This window comes from Ursus maritimus, unplaced genomic scaffold (assembly GCF_017311325.1).
Source record: "Ursus maritimus isolate PB19 unplaced genomic scaffold, ASM1731132v1 scaffold_19, whole genome shotgun sequence".
Classification (NCBI taxonomy): Eukaryota; Metazoa; Chordata; class Mammalia; order Carnivora; family Ursidae; genus Ursus; species Ursus maritimus.
In genome coordinates, this window is record NW_024424341.1 from 51,253,199 (window position 1) to 51,264,105 (window position 10,907).

Consider the following 10,907-nt stretch of genomic DNA (forward strand, 5'->3'; position numbering starts at 1 on the left):
GACGGATGTGCTCAGGACTGCCCACTGAGCATCTGCACAGTGCCAGCCACCATCCTAGGAGCTCCTCGTGGGTGTACTCGTTTCGTCCTCACAACAGTCTGAGGTGGGTGCCGTTCAGTGCCCACTGCACAACAGGTGAACACTAAGGTCCAAGGTCACACAGCCAGAACACGATAGCTCCAGAACTTGCATGCGGACCACCACGCCATCCTTGGGCAGGGACCTCTAACACAGCTCCCATCACCCCCTGCATGTCTCCCCTGCTGTTTTCTCCGGGCTCCCAGCACACACTCTGCACTGGGTTAAAAGACACCATGGCTCAACTCTGAGAAGGGACCAAATTACACCAGCAAGCCCAGATCTATCAGACTGGCTGCCGACAGCCCTGAGCTCAGAGGGTGAGGGGAAGGAAATGCCCAAGGGTGCAGCTGGCAGGGTCCAGGGCAGGGCCTTTGAGGTGCCAGAGACCCACTACAGCTTGGGACCTGGGGAACAAAGAGCGCACAACACTAGAGGCAAGCCCACCCAGGTGCACAGCTCAGCCTGCCCCCTAGGGTCTGACAGTCCTAGGGCAAAGCAATTCTTCCCCTGAGTCCCGAGGTCTCATTCTGCAAAAAGGAGAGATACCATATCCACTGCTGGGAGCAACTAACCCACGGTTCTAGTTACTTGTCGACAAGAGGTTCACTGAGGCCACACCAGGCCGGGGGGGGGGGGGGTGTTCATGTATTGGTTTTACTACTTTTGGGTGTGACACATTAGGCCGATCCTTTCACTTCACAGCAGGTGTTTCAGTCTCCTCATCTGTAAAATGCGTACCACACTCCTACCTAGCTCACAGAAGTCTACAAAATGGGTATAACCATACCTATTAGGTAGATGCATTTCTGAGATTTAAAAGAGCTCACGTGTGTAAAAGGGTTGCCACATGCCTGACATACTGTGGACGGCCAATAAACGTGGGCTGTTCACTGGCTCTGGAAATGACTTGCCTCTCTGTGCTTCAGTTTCCCTTCTAACACGGAGATCGTGCAACAGTACCTACAGCTCTAGGATGTACTCAGCAAGTTAATCTGTATGAAGCATTCTGAAAAGTGCGTGGCAACACAGAACACACTCAAAAAACGTCAGCCATCAATCTCATGATTGCGATTTTTATTGCTGCTGTTAACCCCATCAGGCAAACCCTCTAAAAGCTGGCAGAAGGAGACCAGAGAAACAAACCCCTAGTGGAGAAAAATTCTAGAGCCCCACAGTCTCGAAGAGACTCAAGGACCTCGAGGACTGTTCTCTAGGAACCATAACTAGAGAAGCCAGTCAACTTGAAAGCCAAGGATGTGGATCAGAAGCAACTATCTGCCCCCTGTGACCACATCACCAGCCCACGTTAGCTGGGTCAATCAGGGACTGCAGCCAGCCCTCCGGGAACTCCAGACCCAGGGCAAAGGCTACCGGGCAAGCCAAGGTCACGAGATGGCCTAGGGAGCAGGGGCAGTGGCTCCAAGCACCCACCGAGTGACCACAGTGAGAAACTAGATCTGTGGGGGATTTGGCTACCCTAAGTTCTTCAGAGAAACCTTCCTCCCTGGTTCAGGCTGGGCTAGGGCACCCCACCCAAGTCCCCTTGACCTGTGCAGAGAGGAACAGCTGGGAAAACAACACTCAGCCTCATTGTCACCTAATGGTGAGACCAACTGTTATCGCCTGGTGGGGAGCGAAAACACGATAGGAGGCTGGACAGCTAACCAGGGAGTCACAAACAGCCTCATGACCAGGATGGAGACTGCCATGATCTGTACTGGTGCCTGGCTCCTCTGCACCCACCGCCAAGCAAGGTCTGGCCAGGGCTGAACTCCCCAGTGCTTCTCTGAGAGGGGAAGAGAGGACAAGGTTGAAAGGCAGACCATGGAGGAGCAACCTGACTACTCTAGCCCAGGCCTCTTGCTGAGCCCAAGCAGCCCCCAAATGAGAGAAAGGGGGTCTTCAGAGTCTCAAAGATTAAGACGTCCCCAGCCACCTTGCCTTGGCAGAGAGGTGTCCCTCCAAACTCTCCTTCCTCTTAAGTCTTAACAAGCAGATCCAGGGGGCACAGCTCCTCAAATCTAAGTTCAATACCTCCTCCCCTCCCTAATATGGAGCTGAAAGCTCAGAAAACTTCAGACAGAGGCTTCTAAGACATCTCCTGCCATAGAAACAAAGAATGTGCCAAAGCGTCCCACACACCTTAAAATAAGGTTTAATGATATGAAAAAGTGGTGGGACAGCCAGCAATCCCAGCGACCATCCAGTTCCCCCAAAGTTATTAAGAAGTTCAATAGTGACCCTCCCTCCTCAGGCTCAGTGCAAACCCCCAAGCCCCACCCACCAAACTCGGGAGGCAAAGCCCTTCCTCAACACTCCGCATCACAACCCTCCCAAAGTACTCCCCTGAACACCCACTGGGGTCTGCCCCCCCACCCCCGCGCGTCCCTCAAAGATTCTAAACATCACAACCCTCCTCCTTTGATACAGCGCTCCTCCACGCTCTCAGGATGCCCCCCCAACACCTCAGTGGTATAACCCACAAGGCGCTACCCCGGCCGCACTTGGTACAGCTCCCTCCGCAGCAGCCCCCCACCTCCCTAAACACGTTAGAGGAACTGCTCCCACAGCCCCGAATAGGTACAGCCCCCTACACTTGGTAAGGCGCCCCCCCACCACGATGGCTTAGCTCTCTCACACCCGGCAGGCGCTCCCTTCCCATCCCACTGGTTCAGCCCCCAGATTCTCAGTGGTTCGGTCCCCGCACTTTGGTGTGCCCCCCCCCCGCGCCGCCTCAGTGGTACGGCCAGCCGCCCCCGCCCCCGCCCCCGGCCCCTCAGGGGTAGTACGACCGCCCCCGCGTAGCCGCCCCCACTCAGTCCCGGAAGGGGGGGGCTCGAGGACGGCGGTCCCCGCCCGGCGGGCACTGGTGGTACGGCCCAGCGCCGCACTGCGGGGGGTCCGGACGCGACCATCGCGGGGGGAGGCGCTCGGGGACACGCGCTGGCGCACTCACCTGTCACCGGCGGCCGCCCAGCCTCTCCGGCGGGGCTCTATTCCCGCCCATCGCCACGCTGCGCTTGGTCCAGCTCCTTGTGTTTCCTGGCGGCGGCAACTGCAGCGGCAGCGGCAACGCCTTCTCCGAGCCAGGCCCAACGGCTCGCGCGGCGCGGCCCCCCCGCCCCCTCCCCCCAGCCCCCGCCCCCCAGCCCCCGCTTACCGCCCCCTCCCACCCTCTGGCCGGAAATACCGCCTTCTCCCACCACAAACAGGAACTGACGTAAAAGAACGAGAGATGAACTCGTAGAGCGCTAGAGCGCAAGCGCAAAGCAGGGCAGGAGGCCGACTCAGAGCCGAACGCCTGCGTACTTTGGGAAAGTTTGGGTCGAGGTGGGCTAACAAGGTGTCATGCGCAGGCGCCGGACGGAAAGAAGAGACAGGATTGCGCAGGCGCAGCAGGACTCTGACGCCCGCTTTCCCTAAAGGCTCGCCACAGCGATACTTCCCGGCAGCCCCTGGTCCTTATTTACATACGCTTTGATCTCGCTTTACTGTGATCTCGCCTTTCCTCCCGGTTCCGAGGCTCTTAAAGAGCCCTGGAGCGGGGGTTAGGAGAGTTGTCTTTTCACTGTGTCCCGTCATGGTGAGCACAGGCTCTGAAGCTTCATAAACCCAGCTTTGCATTTCCTTACTGGTGATAGTAGGCAGAAGACTTGACCGTTTTCTGTGCCTGTGTATCCAAATCTGCAAAAATGGAAACAGAGCTGCGTCACTGGGCTATTGAACTTTTTTATGTAAATAGAGCAGTTTATATCAATTAGACACTCTGTGACTCCAAAATATTAATCCTACCTGCTCATCATATATGTACAATTAAATAGGGATATAACTTTTTTTTAATGGGGTAACTTGGTCCTAAAAAGGCCTTAAGATCGCCTTGTAAGAAAAGAGCTTTGCAGACATCCTGGTCCACTTGTCAACCAGTGTACTAGGCAGTGTGAGACATCTGTCTCCCAGTCAGTCCCTTCTCTCTCAAAGGTTGGGTAGGGCTTGCTGCCTTCTGAATTTGGGTTACAGTGTGCCACAGAGCTTGGCAGGTATGCATTGATTAGTGCATACTTACAGAAGCCCTAGCTGGGAGTTGAAGAATCCTAGGTCCACCTAAGTCTGTGAGAGTGATGCAGGCAATCCGGCCCAGAAGTGGCCCTTAGTTTCCTCAGAGGTAAGCCTAATGCTTGAACTAGACCTTAGCTAATGGATTTCCAGCTTGGAACTTGCTGCTCTGAATCCCTTATTCATGGGCTTCCCCCAACACAGTGTTGATAACTGACCAATGTCTCCCCTATCCCACCCCTGATCATTTTAGTCTCTTACTGTCTGGTGACGGGTCTGTCTCCACTGCACAGACAGCCCCATGAGTGAAAAAACCAGGACTGACTCAATCATCACTGTGTAGCTAACACTGCCCAGCAAAAGTCTTGGCACAGAGTATGCTCTTGGGGAATATTTGTTCCAAGAATTAGTCCTTTCCAGGGGCGCCTGGGTGGCTCAGTCATTAAGCGTCTGCCTTCGGCTCAGGGCGTGATCCTGGAGTCCTGGGATCGAGCCCCATATCGGGCTCCTCCGCTGGGAGCCTGCTTCTTCCTCTCCCACTCCCCCTGCTTGTGTTCCCTCTCGCTGGCTGTCTTTCTCTCTGTCAAATAAATAAAATCTTAAAAAAAAAAAAAAAAAGTCCTTTCCGCTCTAATCTAGACTCAAGGTCACTGTGGCCTACCTTCTTCCCCCTCTTCTGTGCTGAACAGTTCATAGCCCATTTCCCTATTTCTGAGTCTTCCTGAGCTAACTGGAATCCCTGCCTCTCCCAGGATGGATTACAACACATAGAGATCTCACTGAAACCTGTACTTGTGTATAAATTTATACACGTACTTGTGTATAAATTCTGTGAGATACTAGTAGTCAAGGATAATGGCTTTCAACCTAAGACCTAGTACAGACATAGTTACACTTACCTATACACATATATACCTATATGAAAGCGTCATCAAATACTATTTACTGGTATGTATCATGCACTCAGATTTTCTTTTCCTGCTAAACTGATTTTCTGACCCACTAAAGGGTCATGCCTTGTAGTTTAAAAAACACTAGTCTGGGGCTGAACGACACTCACTGGCTTTGTAGATAGGCTCAGCTTCTAATCATGTCTTTCCTGTGTCCTTGTCAAAATAACTTCACTTCTCTGAGCTGGCCTTCCTTCATTGCAAAACAGTATCAACAGAATTGACTTAGCAATTGTTAACTGACCAGAATCTGTTCTTTTTTTTTTTAAAGATTTTATTTATTTATTCGACAGAGATAGAGACAGCCAGCGAGAGAGGGAACACAAGCAGGGGAGTGGGAGAGGAAGAAGCAGGCTCATAGCGGAGGAGCCTGATGTGGGGCTTGATCCCCTAACGCCGGGATCACGCCCTGAGCCGAAGGCAGACGCTTAACGACTGTGCCACCCAGGCGCCCCCAGAATCTGTTCTTGACAAAGTCCCGCCAAGGCTATCCTGTTGCCATCAACGCCATCTTGGAGGTCCGGTGCAACAGTACTTAAGGAGCTTGCTGGAGGTCCCAGGACACATTAGAGGTAAGGCAGGGTTTGAACCCAAGTTGTTTAGTACAAGAGTCTGCTTTGAATTCATATCATCCTGGAAAATGGGAAGTCATAGCCCTGTTTCTACCCTGACAGGCCACTTAATTATCATTTGGGAGCCTCAGCCTCTCAATTTCCAAAACAAATGTGATAGAGGAGAAAACTCCCTAAAACTCAAATTGTTCTATGCCCTCTAATCTATTCTGCAAACTCTCTACCTATAACTGTAAATATGGACTACACATGCACTTCTGGGGAGATGGGCCAGTAGCTTCTCATCGGAAGGTTGCCCAAAGGCTTCCTGATTCAGAAAGAATGATTAAGAATCCTTCCCTGACAGGCGGAGAGGCCATCTCCTCAAAATTCCCTCTGTTGCCTGGAGCAGAAATCAGGCCCTAAAGTATATTTCAACCCTTGTGGGAGATTGTGCTCCCAGTGGTGACTGGACAAGTTGCATGGACCAACCATAAAGAACTTAGTCGCCCCAAACGGGGAGCTTCCACTGCATCCCCACAAGGTCTGGGGCGGTCTATGGCAGCGGTGGAGCTGGCCACGGGGAGCAACCCTCTCTGCCACACAGGCAGTCAGGACATACAAGCATGGAGACGCAGATTTACCCCCTTCTTCATCCTAAGCAGAGCATTTTCCAGGGGAGAAAGTCCATAGCATTGATCAGATTCTCAAAGAAGTCTGGAACTTAAAAAAAAAAAAAAAAAAAAAAGTTTTTACTTAAAAGAGATTCCCTTGTTCTACAGAAATATTGAAATATCTTTGACTCTCCAGCCAGAAGTTACTAAGCTAGATGCTACTGTTTGGGAAGATCCTTTTAGAGTAATTTTAAGTGTTTGGCAGAAGTACAGATAAGCCTCAGGGATTCTATAAATGTTGGTTCCAGTTTCCTTTTTATACAATACGTTTCTGTTTCAAAAATTGTAAATGGAAGACACCATGCATCGTACACATTCAGCTTTTTAACACATCAGAGATTCCCAAAATGGCTAAGTGGTCATGAGAGGCTAACGCGCTTGTAGGCACACCTTGGGATGAAGCTTCTTCTACTCTTGATAAGATCAAACACTTTTTCTATCTGCTCTGAATACATAGATGGCTTCCCATCACATGTGGAATAAAAGCTAAAGGCCTCATCATAGCCTTCAGGGCACCATGGGATCTGCCCCTGCTTGTCTTTCTAATTTCATCTCAAGCTCCTCTTGACCTCGACCACCATGTTCTGGACACACTAACCTCTGCCCCTCCCAAAAACACAAGCTTGTTTCCACCTTGGGGCCATTTCACTTGCTGTTCCTTTTGCCTGGACTATTGACGTCCCTGATCCTGATCTTTGCAGGACTGGCTCGCTCTTGTCTTTCAGAACTGAGTTCAAATCTCACTTCATCAGAGAGTCTTTCCCTGGCCACCCTAAATCCAAAAGAGCCACACTGTTACTATTTCTGAGCACATTTGAATTCCCTACCGAGCAATTAACACTAAAGAATATTTTTGTTGTTCATTTTGTAGCTGTCTTCCCCCAAACCAGAATATAAATTTGCCCATGAGGGTGAAGACCTTGCCTTGGGTGGGCACCACTGTATTCCCACCCCTGAGAACAATGCCTTGCACATAGTTGGGACTTGGGGGGGGTCAATGAATAATTGTTGACTGAATGTGGTTTTGTTTTTTTTTTTTTAAGATTTTATTTATTTATTTGAGAGAGAGAGCAAGAGCACAAGCTGTGGGGAGAGGCAGAGGGAGAAGCAGACTCCTCGCTGAACAGGGAGCCAGATGTGGGGCTTGATCCTAGAACCTAGGATCCTAGGAGATCATGACCTGAGCCAAAGGCAGATGCTTAACCGACTGAGCCACCCAGGCGCCCCTGAGTGTTGTTTTGATTAAGAAGGTTAAAGGGTGAGGGGCGCCTGGGTGGGTCAGTTGCTGAAGCGTCTGCCTTCGGATTGGGTCGTGATCCTAGGATCGAGCCCCACAACTGGCTCCCTGCTCAGCGAGGAGTCGGCTTCTCCCTCTGCCTCTCCCCCCACTGCTCATGCTCTCACTCTCTCTCTCAAATAATACATAAATAAAATCTTTTTTTAAAAAGCTACTGGGGTGAATTTTACTTCAGGTCTGAACTTGTCCACTCACAAAAAGTTGAACAAATAATAATTTCTTACGTTTATTAGTGAATTCCCATGTATCAGGCATATTGCTAGGAACTATATCCATGACCTTGTTAAATGATCCCACAGGTAGAAGGCTCTATAAGATTTATTTTGCAGAAATAAACATAGGCCCAAGGAAGAGAAACCTCTTACCAAATATCACACTGTCAGAATGTTGTGGCAGCCAGATCCATTCCCACAGATGTCTCAGGCCAAGCCCCCACTTTTATACAAAGCACTGCACTTTACATGTATGCACCCAGATTTGAGAAACAGAAAGTCTCATTTTATGCTGAAGCATATGGATTTGAAACAGTGAAATACTTAAAACAGAGTTTCCTACATTATTAAGAAAAACTGAGATAATATGAATATCACCTAATTTTTTTTTTAGGTCCTCATGAAGGGAATCCTTTCACAGCTGCCCAGCACGGTGGTTTATAAACTATTCCTGCTGTTGCCACAAGATGGCGCGACATGAGGTGGAGTTCCCTGCTGGAACTTGGGCTGACTTGAGGGCATCAACCATTCCCGGAGCAAGTGGGGGGAACTTTGTGTTGTTACTTAAACGTTCACTGTGTATAAGGAAGCTGGCGTGACACCTAAATGCGACACCTGATCCAGAACTGGACTGTGAGCCGGGGGGAAAATGGTCATAAGGTACATTATTAGGACAATTGATGAAATTGAAGTATGAACTGGTGTTTAGAGGAATATTGTATGTTAAATGTCTAGGTTTTGATAGTTATACTGTGCTTACGGAAGAGAATGTTCTTGTTTTCAGGAAATACACACTGAGGTATTACGAGGTTAAGGGGTATGATGTTCTCCAACTTAACTTTCAAATGGTTCAAAACACAACGTGGATGTGTGTGGATGTGTGTGTGTGTGTGTGTGTGTGCGCGCGCGCGCACGTGTGCTCATGGAGAGGGGGACAGGGAAGAGGGAATGATAAGACAAATGGAACAGACAATTAGCAAATCTGGATAAATAATATACAGAAATCAGGGGCAACTGGGTGGCTCAGTTGGTTGAGAGTCAGACTCTTGATTTTGGCTCAGGTCATAATCTCAGACGTGAGAAACCCCTTGTACCATTCTTGCTATTTTTCTAGAAGTTTACAATTATATTCTTTTTGAGAGAGAGAGAGCAAACACGAGTGGGGGGAGGGGCAGAGGGTGAGAGAGAATCTCAAGCAGGCTCCACGCCCAGTGTGGAGCCCGATGCTGGGCTCCATCTCACAACCCTGAGATCTCGACCTGAGCTGAAACCGAGAGTAGGAAGCCTAACCGACTGAGCCACCCAGGCGCCTGAAGTTTACAGTCATATCAAAATAAATAGTTACCCCAAAAGCTCCTTTGGTGGCCAATGAGAGTGTCATGAAAGAGTTCCTTAAGTGTTGGTGCTGATAATCCTCCCTGAAAGTCACCAGTTTCAGAGATCAAATTAGATGACAACGCTGTGCCAAGCCCTTCACAATCATCCTCTGAGGTAAATGCTACTATGACTCCCATCCTATCGCAGAAGAAACGAGCACAGAGAGCCTGAGCAACCTGGCCAAGATCCCACAGCTACAGAGCTCATGCGTTTTAACCATAACAGACCATCAAGACGGCCAAATGATGGCCACGATATGCTATTCTGGTCATTTAGGAGCGAGCGCAGCACTAAATGTGAAGTGGCGGAAAAGGCATTTTTAGGGAAAAGCTTTGAAACAATGAATGCAGGTTTATGTGCTCTGAACCCCTACCTCAACTTGATAGTCAAGTCTATGCCAAAGCCAGTCTTGAATTATACAAGATTTAACCAAAATAAAGTTGGGAAATCAAGTGGCTGCTGATTCTGAGGTGATTGAACCTGCTAGCCGTTAACCCGGGTGGAAAAATTAGAATATTCCTCAAATAAATCTGATTATTCTCCATATTTACTTGAAACATAAATTCCAACTTGTAAAACAGATACATTCCCTTTTCCCCTGCAATTTAACTCCTAGGTATCTGCCATATGGATACGTCCAAACAGAAGCCAGGGGTGGTGGACGCAAGAGGCACCGTCTGTGATAGAAAGATCTGGAAAGCACTAGGTTCCTGCAGTGAGAGACTGGTTCGGTACCTCAAGGTGCATCCACACAAGGGGACACCAAGCAGCTACTTGAAAAGGAAGCTCTTTCTGATAAGCACATTAAAAGGCATTTAACATCACTGGCCATAGGGGAAATGCAAATCAAAGCCACAATAATATGATATCATTTCTACACCCACTAGGATGGCCAGTGATTGTGATTGTCTTTTCGACTAAAAGACAATGTGGGAGTGAGCGTGTGGAGAAATTAGAACCCTCATACAGCACTGGTAGAAATGCTAAGTGGCACAGTCGCTTTGGAAGACAGTCCAGCTGTTCCTCAAAGGGTTAAAATAAAATCAGCGTAGAGCCCAGCAAATCAACTCCCAGCGATTGTACCCAAGAGAACTGAAAACATGTCCACACAGACACTCCTACGCTGGGTGTTCAGAGCGGTATTAACTTATAAAGGCCAAAAAGTGGCAACGACCTACATGTCCATCATCCTGACACACAAAATGGGAAAGATCCACATACTGCAACATTTTCCAACAATTCTGGAGAAACGAAGTACTATGGAAGATCTATGGCATAACATGGATGCACCTCAAAAAAACACGTTAAGTGAAAGAAACCAGACACAGAAGGCCACGTACTATGTGATTCCATTCATAGGAAATGTCTAGAAAAGGCAAATCTATAGAGACAGATTAGTGGTTGCCCAGGGCTTGGAGTGGGGGGCAGACTGTGGGAGGCCTTGGGGAATGATGGTTAAGGGGTATGGGTGTCTCTCTGTGGTAACGAAAAAATCCTAAAAGTCTAGTGATAGATGCACAACTCTGTAAATAACTAAAAGCCATTGAATTGTGCGCTTTAAATGAGGGAATGGATATGTGAATTATATCTCAATAAAGTATGTGCGTCTATGTGGTTTTTTTTTAAAAGAAGCTCGTTATGCACTGAGAAGAAATGATCTCCAGGATATATTAAGCCAAAAAAACAAAGCACAAAACTGCCGTATATGCTAC

At 48.8% G+C, this 10,907-nt stretch overlaps 1 protein-coding gene across 2 annotated transcripts in view; it reads right to left on the reverse strand.

Moving 5' to 3' along the window:
- Positions 1–3,194, reverse strand: part of AKT2 (AKT serine/threonine kinase 2) — a 48,453-nt gene extending 45,259 nt beyond the window's left edge. For both annotated transcript variants that reach the window (XM_040633979.1, XM_040633980.1), the window contains exon 1: positions 3,038–3,194. The gene's annotated coding sequence lies outside the window, so the exon portion shown is untranslated. The remainder of the gene's footprint in view (positions 1–3,037) is intronic.
- Between the last annotated feature and the right edge of the window lie 7,713 nt (positions 3,195–10,907).